Raw genomic sequence first — 13,693 nt, forward strand, 5'->3', positions numbered from 1 at the left:
AAATATGCATTATTTTTTGTAACTATTGGAATATTTGGGAGCATAATGTTTTAAAAGCTCTTCATTAGAGACAACAGCCATAGCCTGAAAAGCCAGGATGCAGCGCATAGATTTCAAAAAACAACACAAGTTTAATCCTGCTAATATGGCAAAGGACCTCAATTTGAGGCAAATTAAAAAGAAATGAGCTTAGAGTACTTTATTCGGGGTGAAAAAAGCATAGACGACCTTGGCTTTAACGGCCATTTAATGGCTCCCAGCAATACGACGGCTGTAGCTCAGCAGGGAGAACAGCTCCTTCCCTGCAGCGCCATGTTGGTGGTTTAGCTCAGCGGAACATCCATTCACCGAGATGTTACTCACCACAGGCACACGTATCACTTTGGTCAAAACTTCTCCCTTTAATGCCGGTTGGTTTCATGCACACTATTTATTTGGGGTGAAAAATCCATACATTTAAACAACTGAAATATTAAAAAAGGGAAAATAATTAGACATTTCTTCTTTTCAGCCATCTCACGACAGCCACAGGAGTGTTGTGGAAGCAATTCTTTAATCCCAAAGAGCCCACTCTATCACGCACGTGAATCAAAGGGTCGGAATAATCTTTATGTTGAGAGGAACCCGCAGCTTTACGCACAAAAGAGCCTTCATTCTCCTGGTGGAGTTGAAGGACAAGCTTCAGTCAAAGATATCTCGGCGGAACGGGAGAGACTACGAGAGGACGAGAACAATGTGCTGCTGACGTAGGGCTAATGCACGGAGAGACCACCTGGATACGTCTGACCCCCCCCCCCCCCCACCCCGAAACACCCACTGCTCACTCTTAAAAACTAATTAAGCCCTCTGCTGAAACTATTCCCGAAGCTGCGTCGTGTCAATGCGTTTCCACACAAATCGGTTGCATGCTCTCGTGCGTGTGTGTGTGTGTGTGTGTGTGTGTGTGTGTGAGCGTGTGCGTGCGTGCATGTGAGGGCCTGGTGGAACGCCGAAAGGTTGCCACGGAGGAGGTTGGAGGCTGTAGATCACGGCTCGGTGGGACCCAGCGACAGACGCTGTCACACCAGCGAGGACTCAGCGCATAGACGGCTTTACAGAAATGCAGGCTGCGACGCCAGCACTACACGTGCACTACGTCCGCACACATACGGGGTGGTCAGCAAGGCTACAACACCGTGGACAGGGCCTGAATACATGAGAGGGAAGTTTATGGGGCTAATAGAGGCGTGTAGGGCGGTGTCGTTCTGATTTACAGCGGCCCTCTGGCCAGATTGTGATGTATTGCTGAGGCGCGACATTTCACATTGTGATGAATACTGTTAGGTGTGGGACCAGATAAATTCTGATGACACTTTTGGGGATGCTGTGTGCCAGGAGCTTGGCCTCAGAGGTTGCCAAGGAGAATCCAAACCATTATTTATAGAAATGCGTTCTTTTTTTCATTCTTCAGCAAGCCACAAGCCAAACGGTAACACGGCCTTTTAGCAAATGGAAAGTGGGAAAGGGGACTTCCTGTTTTTTTGGACGTGTCGAGTAAAGCGAAAACAAAGAGCACCTGGGCGACAGAAACACACGATTTGGAAAAGCTTGGAGGAAAACAAAAGGGAAACAACAAAAACAACGGATGCCTCAAGGACAGCTGGAGTTTTAATTACAAATGATGTGGCCTCGTCTCCCCTTTTATTCCTGCACCCCCCCCCCCCCCCCATCCTAAACTCTCCCCTTTCTCTATCCGCTCAACAAACGTGTCTGTAATATGCATGATGCCTTGACCAGGTCCCAGGCGGGGGATGGAAGAACCTCGGTGACGCTCTGCAGAGACAGAACAGTGGATGCACATCATCAATCTAAATAACTAAAGAGTCCTATTTCAGAAGCGTGCACAAGGAATTCTCGACCCACGGCACCCACTGTGCAACACGGAGATCTGTTTACATAACGCCATGAATCAAACATCGCAGGTAAGCGGATGCGGCAGAAATCCGCACATCTTCTGATGCACGCTTTGGCTCCGCCGAAGGGGCCGAAGGGCGTGTGGTCCTCAGAAGATGATGACCCCCGGCTTCCAGTTTAACATTATGAAACGTGGTAATCCTCTTACAGCCAGATGATCTGCAGACAAAGGGAGACTTGTAAGGGGCAAGCGAAGCTGCCGTACCACCCCCCCCCACCCCACCCCACTTCCGCAATTGGGGCAGCCGCTCGCTCCACACACAAATGACAGCGGAACGCAAAACACTAACACGCATGTGCTCCAAGCATGTGCAGATACTCCAGCAGGAGGGAGAGACACCAACCGGCCCTGACCTCCAAGCTTAATCTCTTCTTCAGAGACGGACTGATACATGGGTGGGGCTTCACGTTTCACTACAAGTTATGTGGACCAGTGGCGGGGTGGGGATTCGGGAGACTAGAGTTAAAGAGCGGTTTCAGATTTCCATTTTATGTTTAACTTTTATAAACAACAGCCTTAACCGTTCTGCTGTATTACTCATGATTTGAGCAAATCCGATCCCTGAAGCATTTGCCCCGTTCATGTCGATGCTGGAAACCATTGACACTGGTATGCCATAGAGCGGACCCCCCAATGCAGTCTGATTGCAGTCTGAACACCGTAGCTTCGGATTGATTTGCCGTTACGACAATCTTCCCCTAACCTTCACTGTGCTAGAATTACTATTCCCAAATCATTTAGAGATCAAGATCAAATCTGGCAGCGAATGTATGATAAAAAAAAAAAAAACGCTGCTGAATGTAATCTGTGGATCAGAATAATCTGATATTGTCATTCCTGTCAGGCGACAGGGTTAAACAGTGCTGGGGCTTTAAATACTGTTATAGAGATAGTGGGATCAGTCCCTCTTTCCCTCAGCCCATAATGTAAGTCAAGGTGTGCAAAGTTCCAACTTGCCGAAGTATATTGATTCAAACGCAAACAGCAACCAGGTCAGCCTGCTTTTGTCATAGACTTTGCATCGGAGGTGAAAGGTCGCCACGGATCTCACTTTGATCCTCAGCATTAGTGGCAATATTCAACAGCATCACTAAAAACAACCCATCTGTCTGTCTGCATATTTGGTCCTTTAGACCTCTGGGATTCAGAGAATGATTGCTTCAATTCGACCCCCCCCCCCCGCCCCCCCTTCTACCCCAACGCACACCACACCCCAACGAGAGATTACTGTGGGCCTATAAGACCTATATATCTAATCCTCTGTCTAAAACAATTTAAAATCATAACTGTGTCAACATCATCTCCAGGACGGCAAAAAAAATCTGAAAGATTACATTTTTTTTATTATTCAACACAGAATATTACCTTTAAATATAGAATGTTGATAAAGCAACTAGATACAGATTATCTCCCAATAATCCCCCCCCCCCCCCACGCTGCACTACCACTCAGTGGCACACAGCCACTCCACGGCGACACAGCGGTTATTTAGACACCATGCAGAATCACAGCCCCCCCCCCGCCAACCCCTCTTACACTCAAACACGCACAGGCCACATGCTGGTCTGCTGCTGGCTGCGTCATCACTTATCTCACCATTGCAGTTTGACAACATTTCACCCCCCCCCCCCCCCCCCCCCCCTATGTTTACTGGGAATAGAGAGCGAGCATGAACACACGGGGAGACAATACTCAGCCGGGGATGAACGCGGCCCAAACAAAGGAGTGAGATGTTTGGCTGCTGTCATTGTGGTTATGATGCTGATGGTCGATATTAGATCGGATATTGTGTCGGATCGAAGGCCGCTTACTAATCTCTTCGGAGGAAAAAAACGGTATGGATTTTCTTCAGATCTTGAGATGATGAGTTTCTGCCAGAGAAGTTTAACAAATGGAAAAAATTGAGATGAAATAACTTCGCCGTCAATTCAAATCAAAATGTACCTTCTTTAAGCAAACGCTCTATTGTTTTTTCATTGTCTATTGCTAATGGACTGGTGTACTTTGTTCTTCCTCAGGACATTATATATGGAAGCCTGCAACGGGTTCCAGCTGGTGAGGTTAGATAAAGACATGTTACGAGTTGCACTGTGCTTTTAAAATGAATATTGATGCATTTGCAACAAGATTATCTGTGTCACCTTCATGGAGCCATCCGCAGGTTATTGAAGCTCAAACAATCGGCCTCTTGGCGGTCGATACGTCCCTCTGAGAGATAGTTTTGATTTGGTAACCCTGCATGGTGAAATGTGTTATCAAGCTCCAAAAGGTAAGTAACATTGAATCATCATCATCTGCCACCATTTACAGAAATGTAAGCGTGTAAAACACAACCTGTGTGTCACTATCGGCAAGGTAATACACAGGCCTAAATCAAAGGGAGTGTTATTAAGGAGGGACATATTGCAGTGGGATTTCATTGAATTATAGTATACAGCCAAATCTATTCTGGATGTAATACATCAATTATTTAAATTCGAAATGGAAAACAACGACTGATGAGAACCTTCATTTATCAAACCTCACTGAGGCTGTATTGAAACGCATCGAGTCTCCATCCAAAGTCCGCTACTAAAGTCCTACCATGGTTCAAGCTGCTAGGCAACCAGAATGTTTTTGCTGAGTGATACAAATTGTGCGCTGATGACCAATTCTTATGCCATTTTAGCCACAAACAGGTGAAAGCCTTCCCGAATGGGCCATTCACAGAACATTGTGGCTACTTATCAGAAGACGGCACAAAGGATTTCTAGATTTCAATGAAGGGTTTTAGTAATGGGCTCAATATGAAAAAAATCATATTCTGATGAAATCATATATAGAGATATTACAACAATAATTTTGAGAACATTACATAGGCATTTGATCATTTTGCAAAAACAATGTTCATTGAATTTGTCAATTATATAATCAACAGAAGTATTGGTGGTAAGAATGTGGTCATTTCATATGAAGCATTTTTTTTAAATTGAATAACCAGAAAACATTCTATATGGTGATGTACGTTGTTTTTGAGATTAGTGGACTCTATTTTTAGAGGAGAAGATTCTGGCCATGTCGCCCAGTCATTTTGGACACAACATATTTTATTTGACCCTTAGATGTTGTAGAAGTGATTCCTTGTAACGCTGTTTCAGGGCAGCTTGGCGAAGTGGCGTCGCATGCGATTTTAAATCAATGAACATCAGGAATTATCCAGGTCGAGCACTGAAGGCACATGTCTGAGTGCAAAAACGGGTCATCTGCCCATTAGCGAGTAATAGACAAACCGACACAAACCTCCAGCCAACCTCTATCCATTATCAGCACTCCTACTCTGCTGGTCTGATCGGCTCCCACACGCCGCGGTGGCTGTCATGAAGCGTTTGAACTGAGGCCACTCCGAGACCCATCGGCGTGTTAAATGTGTGGTGGGAACAGATTTAGAAGATTTAGGGTAATGGAATAATCACTGTGAAGGACCAGGGCCCGGGAGGAGTCACGCCACGCTAGCTGTGGCGACCTTGGACTGCATCAATACATAATCTCTTACAAAACAACACGCGTTATTATGCGTTTCAGAACACTTCATATTAAACCCAATCTCAGTTCTGAAGACAATGGTTAGATTTCAAACCAGAGATTGGAGAGCATGCAAAAAATGTAGACAAAGATCAAAATTGCACTGACTTAATATTATGCAAAAGGGAGAAGAAAATACATCGTAATCCGCTCACTTTGTATCCTTATCTTTGCAAAGAGATGTTGGAACCTCTGAAGTTAATTTACAGTCATCATGAGCACAGCTGCGTTATGTTCCACACCTGATTAGCAACGATTATTTGTCCCTAGAGCGAAGCGCATTTGTGCACGGTGAGCATAGCACACACCCACACACACACACACACACACACACGGCTGTACACGTGTGTGTAATTCACTTGCTGGCCGTCAGTCTGAGTGGCCTGTGATTGTCTCACTGAAGAGGTGGCGAGACCCGCTGGGGGAGACCCAGACACAAGAGCAGGGCGCGCAGGGGTTAAAGCCCCCGCGGGTGGTCACGGAGGTGAGGAGGAGGAGGTCAGCGCGGCGTTGTCTCCGCGTGTCCCGAAGAAGTGTCTGTTTCAATCGATCAGCGAAAAGGAGCCAACGGACGGCGGCTTTGTCACCTCGAGAGGCAGAGCACGGCGAAACGCAGCACATCCCTTCGTGGCTCTCACTTCGCGCTTTCTTCGTCCTTGTTTTTAAGCTTTCCGGTGGCCTTCTCGGGGGGGGGGGGGGGGGGGGGGGGCTGACGGACGACGCAGCCTGCCCCAGCCGGCGGTCATCGCAATGTGTGCTGCACGGCGGGAGGGGACATTCCCGGGATAGTCCCTCGTCCAGGGAAGGAGGAATTCCGCTGGCATATTCCTCTGGCTCCGCTGGCTGGTTAAATTAAGAGATCCGGATGGACGGGCTGGCTGACTGGCAGCGAACAAAGCAACAAGTTGAATGAATAATTCAGAGTGTGAAATGTCTGGGAGGTGCGTGTGTGTGGCCATCTAAGTTGTGTGTGTGTGTGTGTGTGTGTGTGTGTGTGTGTGAGGGGCACCTTATTGTAATTTGGTTCCAATTATGGTTTTGGCTTCAATCAGCTGAGAATATGCTGTGAAAGTTAAATGTTGAGGTGAGGAATCAGCCACTAAAATACAATATATGTTAGACATTTAAATCAGTCACTACTTCTGTGTATCCCAAGTTAACAAATTGTTCATGACACTGGGTTGATGTTACTTTTGTTTAAAAAAAACAGAAAAATCAATGGGTACTAGTTAAGTACCGACTTGACAAAAAAGATGAGCACAGGCACAATGAGGTAGAGTAATTGTGGATAGTGGTGACTGGAGAAATTACAAACCTCTCCCCCCCACACATCGTTCCACTCTGAGCTAATAGAAAAACTGCAATGACATGCAAATGATGTGTGTATTATTTATATATATATATATATATACTAAAGTGAGTTGCAAACTCATCATATTCATGTTTTCAATTCCCGTTCATTGGGAATGGGATTGCAATCACAACGCATTGTTATGAGACCTGAGAATGAGAATTCATACGCAAGTTGCACATATCCTCATAAATAAATGTTATATCATTTAACTCCACAATGCAGACAGTAATGGGGAACCAATTTAAAGCCAATTGTGCGTTCTAGGAGACACAAAGTGGTTTGATCATCCATTCCAAATACGCATCGACTCTCTCTCTGCAGGCATACACCACCCTTCCAAACACAACCCATGTGTCCGAGAGGAAGCTGCATTGCTACTGTTGGGTCGTGTGTTGCGTCACTGAACTTGACCGCATAAATATAAACGATACACGCATAAATAACCCAACCACAGATTTTGACACTCTGGATTGAGCCGACACACCCCCCCCGCCGCCCCCCACTCAACGCGTCTTCCACATTGCTCTCTTCAAGCAAGCGGTAATTTATTGTCTGCCCCTGCCATAGCACAGTCAATCAATAGCCAATTAAAGACAGGCATATAGGGTCTCCCGTGGCCACTAGTGCATGTGGCGCTGTTGGGCCCGAGAAATAAATATGTAAATGGTTCACTGGCGGAGTGGCATCAATCAGTATCTTTCAGCAGCGATATCAATAACACTCGCCACACACAGAAACAGCCACGGCGCCCTGTAGAGTGCTGCCGGGCCGCTAGTGGTCACGGAGGCTCAAAGAGATTGTTACCCGAGGCTAAATGAATAATAAATACACGAAAAGGTACTTGGAATAAATGTGGGTGCAAAGCAACAAACGGTCCAAATTCATAAAAACGTTTAATTACACTAAAAACACAACTCACAAGTCTCATGATTGACTCTATTCCTCAAAGGCCATGGACACACGACTACGTTTTCATTTTAAAACCATTATCTTTTGCAACATTAAAACTGAGCCTCCACACCAGGAGGTCTGAAGCACCGACAACACGAGCGATTGAAAGCGCTCCCAAGGATACGGATACTATTGACAACTCCCGGGAGGTCTCCACCTTTCATGAAGAAAAGAAGCAACAGCCTTGATTATAGATTTACTGCAAAGTTAAATCCACATAATTGATAACTGATTACAGCGAATGGCAATACTAGCAGAGGACCTTCCTTTTCTCATTAAGGCCTATTCTATTCTTCACAGTAATCTTAAAGGAACAACAGTGAGAGACATGTTTTCGAGCAAATTTATTGACCCATAATATATCAATCAAACTTTGCACGTGTTTATTTTGAAGTCTGCAAAAATAAAACCTCTAAAACTCAAGCGCTACCTTTTTTTAATAAAAACTACTAACCTAAGCAATAAAAACATACTTATATAACATATAAAAGGAAATCATATGTTTAAATGCTAGAGTTTTTGTCTTAAATCCGTGCCTCAAACAAAAACGTATTCATTAATTAACGTGGATGGAACCTTATTTTTGAAAAAAGGAAAAATGGAAAAAGGAGGATACAGCTGTTTTTCACCGATGTAGAATTCAATCGCTGACAATCCCGAGGAGATATGAAAAATTCACAGAAGCGAGACAGAGACATCAAAGCTTCAGCAGTATCAGACAATTTAAAAACACAGGACATTGCCGCTGGCTCTGATGCGCAAACACAGCCTGAAAGAGTCAATCGCATACAAATAATCATGCTATTATAATACATAATCATAATCACATTCTGCTACCACAAATGGTGTCTGTGATATTTTGCCAATGCTAAATCAAAGCAGGTAAAATTTTAACAAAATGGCACCGTTAAGAGTATACTGAGGAGCAATTAAGATGAATAAGTAATCTCATATTGCATTATTTAAAAAAATTGGTCAAACTGTTGTTTCTTATAACCCGTCTCGCTAAATGTATTATAGTTTGTCTTTGACCAAATTTTACCATTTGCAAGATACACAATCAATAATGTAAAAAGGTGCATTAAGCCAAACATAATGGATCCATGTTTGAAGCTTCTTGCTTCTCTCCCTATCTACACATTTTTCCTAAACTAACTTCCTATTATTATTATATATATATAATTGATATCTGCTTCACAGTCACTGCAACGTAGGCTTTGTGGGATGCGCATCACAAAAAAAAAACATGGGCCCTTCAATCCAAACCCCCCCCTTTGGATCATCTCCTGCAGTGGAACTTTACACCTCAATCCGGGGCCTCTCGTGCACTCGGCCCTTTGCACGAATGGCATTTCAGCCTCTCCCACTCTCTGCCCATCTGTGTAGCTCTCTCAGTCTACGGTCTACTGCTTTGATCTCAAGCTACAGGTTATCTGTTGCATTGCTAATTTTAGGGAGCCCCTTTAAGCTTCGCCTCTCTTTGAAGAGCAGGTACCATGCAGCAGGTATGTCCTGGGTGGCCCTCAGTGAGGCCTCTACACTTTGGGGGAGCAGGATTCAGATTTATATTGAATAAGGATAGATTATCCACCTGGCTACATCTGCATCTTAATCAACTTTGTATAATCATAGCAATACAAATAAGGTGTTTGAGCAGAAGTTCCATCAAATCCTCTGGGGTATTTAGAGTCTCGCGTTGTCATGGGTCAGTGTTAACATGTTGTCAGAGCAAATGGAGGAGGGGTGGGGTCCGTCAAAGCAAAAATCTTTACCTTTCCCAGGTGGAGGAGAATCGGGGGACGAGAATGTCTGTCTGCACCTCAAGCCGGACGGCAGGGTCAAAAGTCTGCAAAAACAAACAATAGCATTTCTGTTTTCATCCCTTTTGATTTATTTACAACCTTGTTTATGAAATCTGTAAACTGGGCATTGTGTACCAAGCTTGTTATCGCCGTCTCCTACCACACCGAATGAATTATAAACTCCTGGAGGAAGAAATTGTATTTAAACAATAAACTAGGAATATACCATGGCTTGTTGTCAAAATGTGAAGCGTGTCCACAGTGCAACCAAAGGCAGAGTGTGTGTGTGTGTGTGTGTGTGTGTGTGTGTGTGTGTGTGTGTGTGTGTGTGACGGGTCACACAGCCGTACACTTCAGTTGTGTCCATTTGATTTTACACACTGGTCGGAGCCTCACTCAAAACGATTTAAAGCCCTTTACACACCGGGACCGTGCATGCTCCAGCAGACAGTCCCGTCCCAACGTAAGCACCGGGGCAACATGTTCCAGGCAAAAGGAGCCAGTTTTGCAGCTCCGGGGGCAAGTGCACATATACAATTCCCTTTTTCTTTATCCTTCAATGACGTCTTTGTCAGCGCACCACAGAGATCAAACGTACGCAGGCGTACACAAAAAAAAAACACACGGGGCCCCACGGAGCCCGCAGAGCCGGAAAAGAAGCTACACAGAATATCAAAGCACTGTTCTTCCTTCTGACTGATGGTTCTCCTGGAGCACCTTGAGTGTCTGCGGGCTGATTTAGCGCCTCGATCTCGCACGAGAGGGGTCACTTGTCCCTCCCTGCCAGATGACTTACGAGGGCACAGTCACTGCTTTCATTCCTGTTCTATTGTGAGAAATGGTGGCTAAAGTCTCGCTGTCTAATACAGAAGCTGTTTGCATAGGCGGACCGAAAAGGACGGTGGTCAAAGGGGTCATTTCTGTGTGGCTATGCAGTGTTATAGAAGGGTGTGTTTTTTTTTAATTTATTTACTTGCAGCACGATGCAATTGAAGGTTCATCAATCGGAGATATGAGGCAGGCTGAAATGTTCATACGCATGTAGGAAGGAGGTTTGGACTCGAGGACATAGGAAGTAGGACGCTTCTTAGTTTGATTGCCAGGGAGCAACGAGTGTGCGCACTGTATCTTACTATGCGCAGCAAAATTGACTCCATTTGTAAAAAAAAAAAATTGTCCCCCACAGAGCCTTTCAGAAGCTCTTACAATCACACATATTGCATGAATGCGCCGACAAGACTGAATGCAATGGCTTCAGGGTTATTTCATTTTCATCCAAAGATACAATGTCAAAATACTTTGAGGTCAGGCACGGAGTGGAAAGCACAGCGTGGCTGGGTCGACGGGCACAACAGTAGAGAGGAGCAGAAATGATGTAGGTAGTGAGAGGAGAATGAGCACACTGATTGTGTGCCAGTGTGACAGGAGGTGAGACGCGTTGGATAATAAAGGAAACAGAGAAATAACAAGATGGAGGAAGGAGAAAAAAAAAAAACAACAACAGAGGGATCGCAGAGTGACGCGAGAGGCCAAAAAAAAGAAGAAAAAAACGGGACAGTTTGCATTTGCCATTAGGGGGCACAATTAATTTGGGATCCATTGGCCCACTGTGCATCAAGGCAAATATAATTAGGTTACATTATTACTCCCCATCATTAAAAGCTCCCCTTCCCTGGGTACAGCCAGATGGACGGCCTACTCTACACGGTGGCCCACGGAAAGAGGAAACACAGATTGCTGTCAGCATTCATTTAGCACAGCGCTGGAACAACATTTCCACCATAAGTCACGCTCCGGAGCTGGATGTTGGGTTTCTGGTCATCGGGCATCGTGCGGCGGAGTTAGTAATGTCCCTTTGGCTATAAACATGCTGTAATTTGTCTGGAGATGTGATCACTCACTCCCTACGAGCTGGATTTACCATCTGTGGCCCTGTACCCCCTGTCTGTGTGCGTTTACAGCGCGTGGGATCTGGGGCACATGAGCGTATGTGTTCAGAATGTGAGCCGCCTGTGAGACACGCAGCTCTCTGTTCCACCATGCGACTGCAGGGAGCCCTTTTCACAGCTTGGTAGTCCTTCGCATGGTGGCCTTCACGCACCATTCCTAAAAGATCCGGCTAAGGAAGACGACCTCGGCATTCCAAAGCATGCAAGGCCCTCGGTTCTCGAGCCCGGGACCAATCAGGAATGTAAAGAGGATATAGGGTTACGGCCGGAAGAACACGTCAGGCTCTCCAGTGTGTCCTTTTTTTTTTTCTTACAATGTGCAAAGTGCGGCCTTTCAAAAACAAGGAACCTTGTTTCAATAAGAGAGCGAGCGGAGAGGCGTGTGGTAATGGGTTATCGTTTCGTTTGTCTCGCGGGGGGGGGGGGGAGCGGAGCCCTGCGGCCGTGAGCGAGGCGGCGCCGGCCCGGCCCGGTCCGGCCCGGCCGGTCAGCTGAGGACGTTCGGCTGCGCTTTCAGCGTGTTGGGGAAGCGCAAGCCTGGGAGGTTAAACGCATTATCGTTTCAAAGATGAAGTGTTGTTTTAAAGGAGGAACCTATTCAAATATTTATACAATCCCCCAAAAAAAAGTTATCTTTCTGAAAATAGCGCCGCTATGTTGTAGACTCTGATTAGAATAATTTCGTTCATTCTTTAGGCAGGCTATGCCAAAAGTCCAAATAACTGTGCAGCACACTGGCTTTGTTTTCTGAACGGTGCCTCCTTGAATCATGTCGTCCCAGGTTTAAAACAAAGCAATATTCTGCATACAAAAAAAACAGCCTGCTTTCTTTTGCAGATGTTCTGGAATTTGGACACTGCAATGCTTAATCTCTGTTTGATATGCATTTTGTATAGGTGACAGCAAAAATCACTCAATCCATAATGAGATGACCACGAGTGTGGCACATGTGATCCTTAAAGAGCTTAATGAGCTGTTGCGTGTTCGTTGGCCAGGTCTCGTTCCCAACGCGTCAAACGCGGTCACCTCTGTATCCGATGACGATGCACCACGGTTTGCTTCGAACTTCCACCCGACATGCGACAATGTAAACCAACCAGCGGTCAGAGCAACTGAATAAGGGCGGAGGAGGAAGTGAGGACAGAGCGGTCGTCCAGGGAAAAGCGGCGCCGTGTCTCGCGTGAAACCCCGCGATCAACGCAGGTCTCGTACCGTGTTCTTTTTCTAAGCCCAATCAAGTGGCTTAGTTGCAAAACCTACATATTTTTTAAAAGAGCCGCTAGCGTAAAACCAAATATTCTTTTTTTTTTTTTTTTAAAAAGGTACTATGCAACGAGTTCAAAGCGGACACTACATGGGTAGGCATTTGTGTCAAAGCTTGTAGCTTAGGGCCAGAAAAAAAAAGAAAAAAAGAAGCCTGTATTATTTGAGAAGTTGCCGATGAAAATGTGCCCGACCATTTCCCTCACTGCCCTGCATGTGTGGGAAGGTGCAGCAGGTAGTTTGGGCTGTAAGAAATCTATCATGCACCGCAGTTGCCTGCTGACTCTGCAGCGTTGACACGACCCGAGTGTAATCCAGAGCACCGTCATCTGTCAAATTGACTCTGCATACCTCGCTCCTCCTTTTACTCCCCCCCGCGTCTCTCACCCAGCCTCCTCCCTCTTCATCCGTTCGGAGGGGTTGCATGCGCCCAACAGCTGTCCCTCCATATCTGTCTGCCCGGATCAGTCTCTTCCCATCACCCTGCCCAGCGTGCGTCCCTGCCTACGACAGGGTTTTCTCGGGCCAAAACCTCCCAGCGGTGAACGCCGTCCCAGCTTAATCCCGCTCTGCAACCCCCCCCCCGGGGGGGAGAAAACTTTACTTTCCAAATCCGCGACAGCTGCGCCGGTGAAGATCGGGAACCCTCGGTACCTCATCGCTTTGCCTCGTCGCCGCGCCTCGGCCCGACGGGCACTCGTCACGCCATCGCTCACACATCGGGACGGGGAGTGAAGGGCATGACGCCCGCGCCCAGGAATGGTGGAAAGGAGCCAAAACAGATCCCCTTTCCGCGGGGGCCTTCGAGCGGCGTTGATGCATACCGCGTTTACGCTACACATACGCGCACGCACACACA

The 13,693-nt window shown here is 46.1% G+C and overlaps 1 protein-coding gene across 5 annotated transcripts in view; it reads right to left on the minus strand.

Moving 5' to 3' along the window:
- Positions 1-13,693, minus strand: part of tspan9a (tetraspanin 9a) — a 124,065-nt gene that overhangs the window by 81,052 nt on the left and 29,320 nt on the right. For 4 of the 5 annotated variants that reach the window (XM_037450551.2, XM_037450549.2, XM_062562847.1 and 1 more), the window contains one exon: positions 9,593-9,666. The exons of the other annotated variant lie outside the window; for it this stretch is intronic. The gene's annotated coding sequence lies outside the window, so the exon portion shown is untranslated. The remainder of the gene's footprint in view (positions 1-9,592; positions 9,667-13,693) is intronic. 5 annotated transcript variants of the gene reach the window in all.

This window comes from Pungitius pungitius, chromosome 6, assembly GCF_949316345.1.
Source record: "Pungitius pungitius chromosome 6, fPunPun2.1, whole genome shotgun sequence".
NCBI classification, from domain to species: Eukaryota; Metazoa; Chordata; class Actinopteri; order Perciformes; family Gasterosteidae; genus Pungitius; species Pungitius pungitius.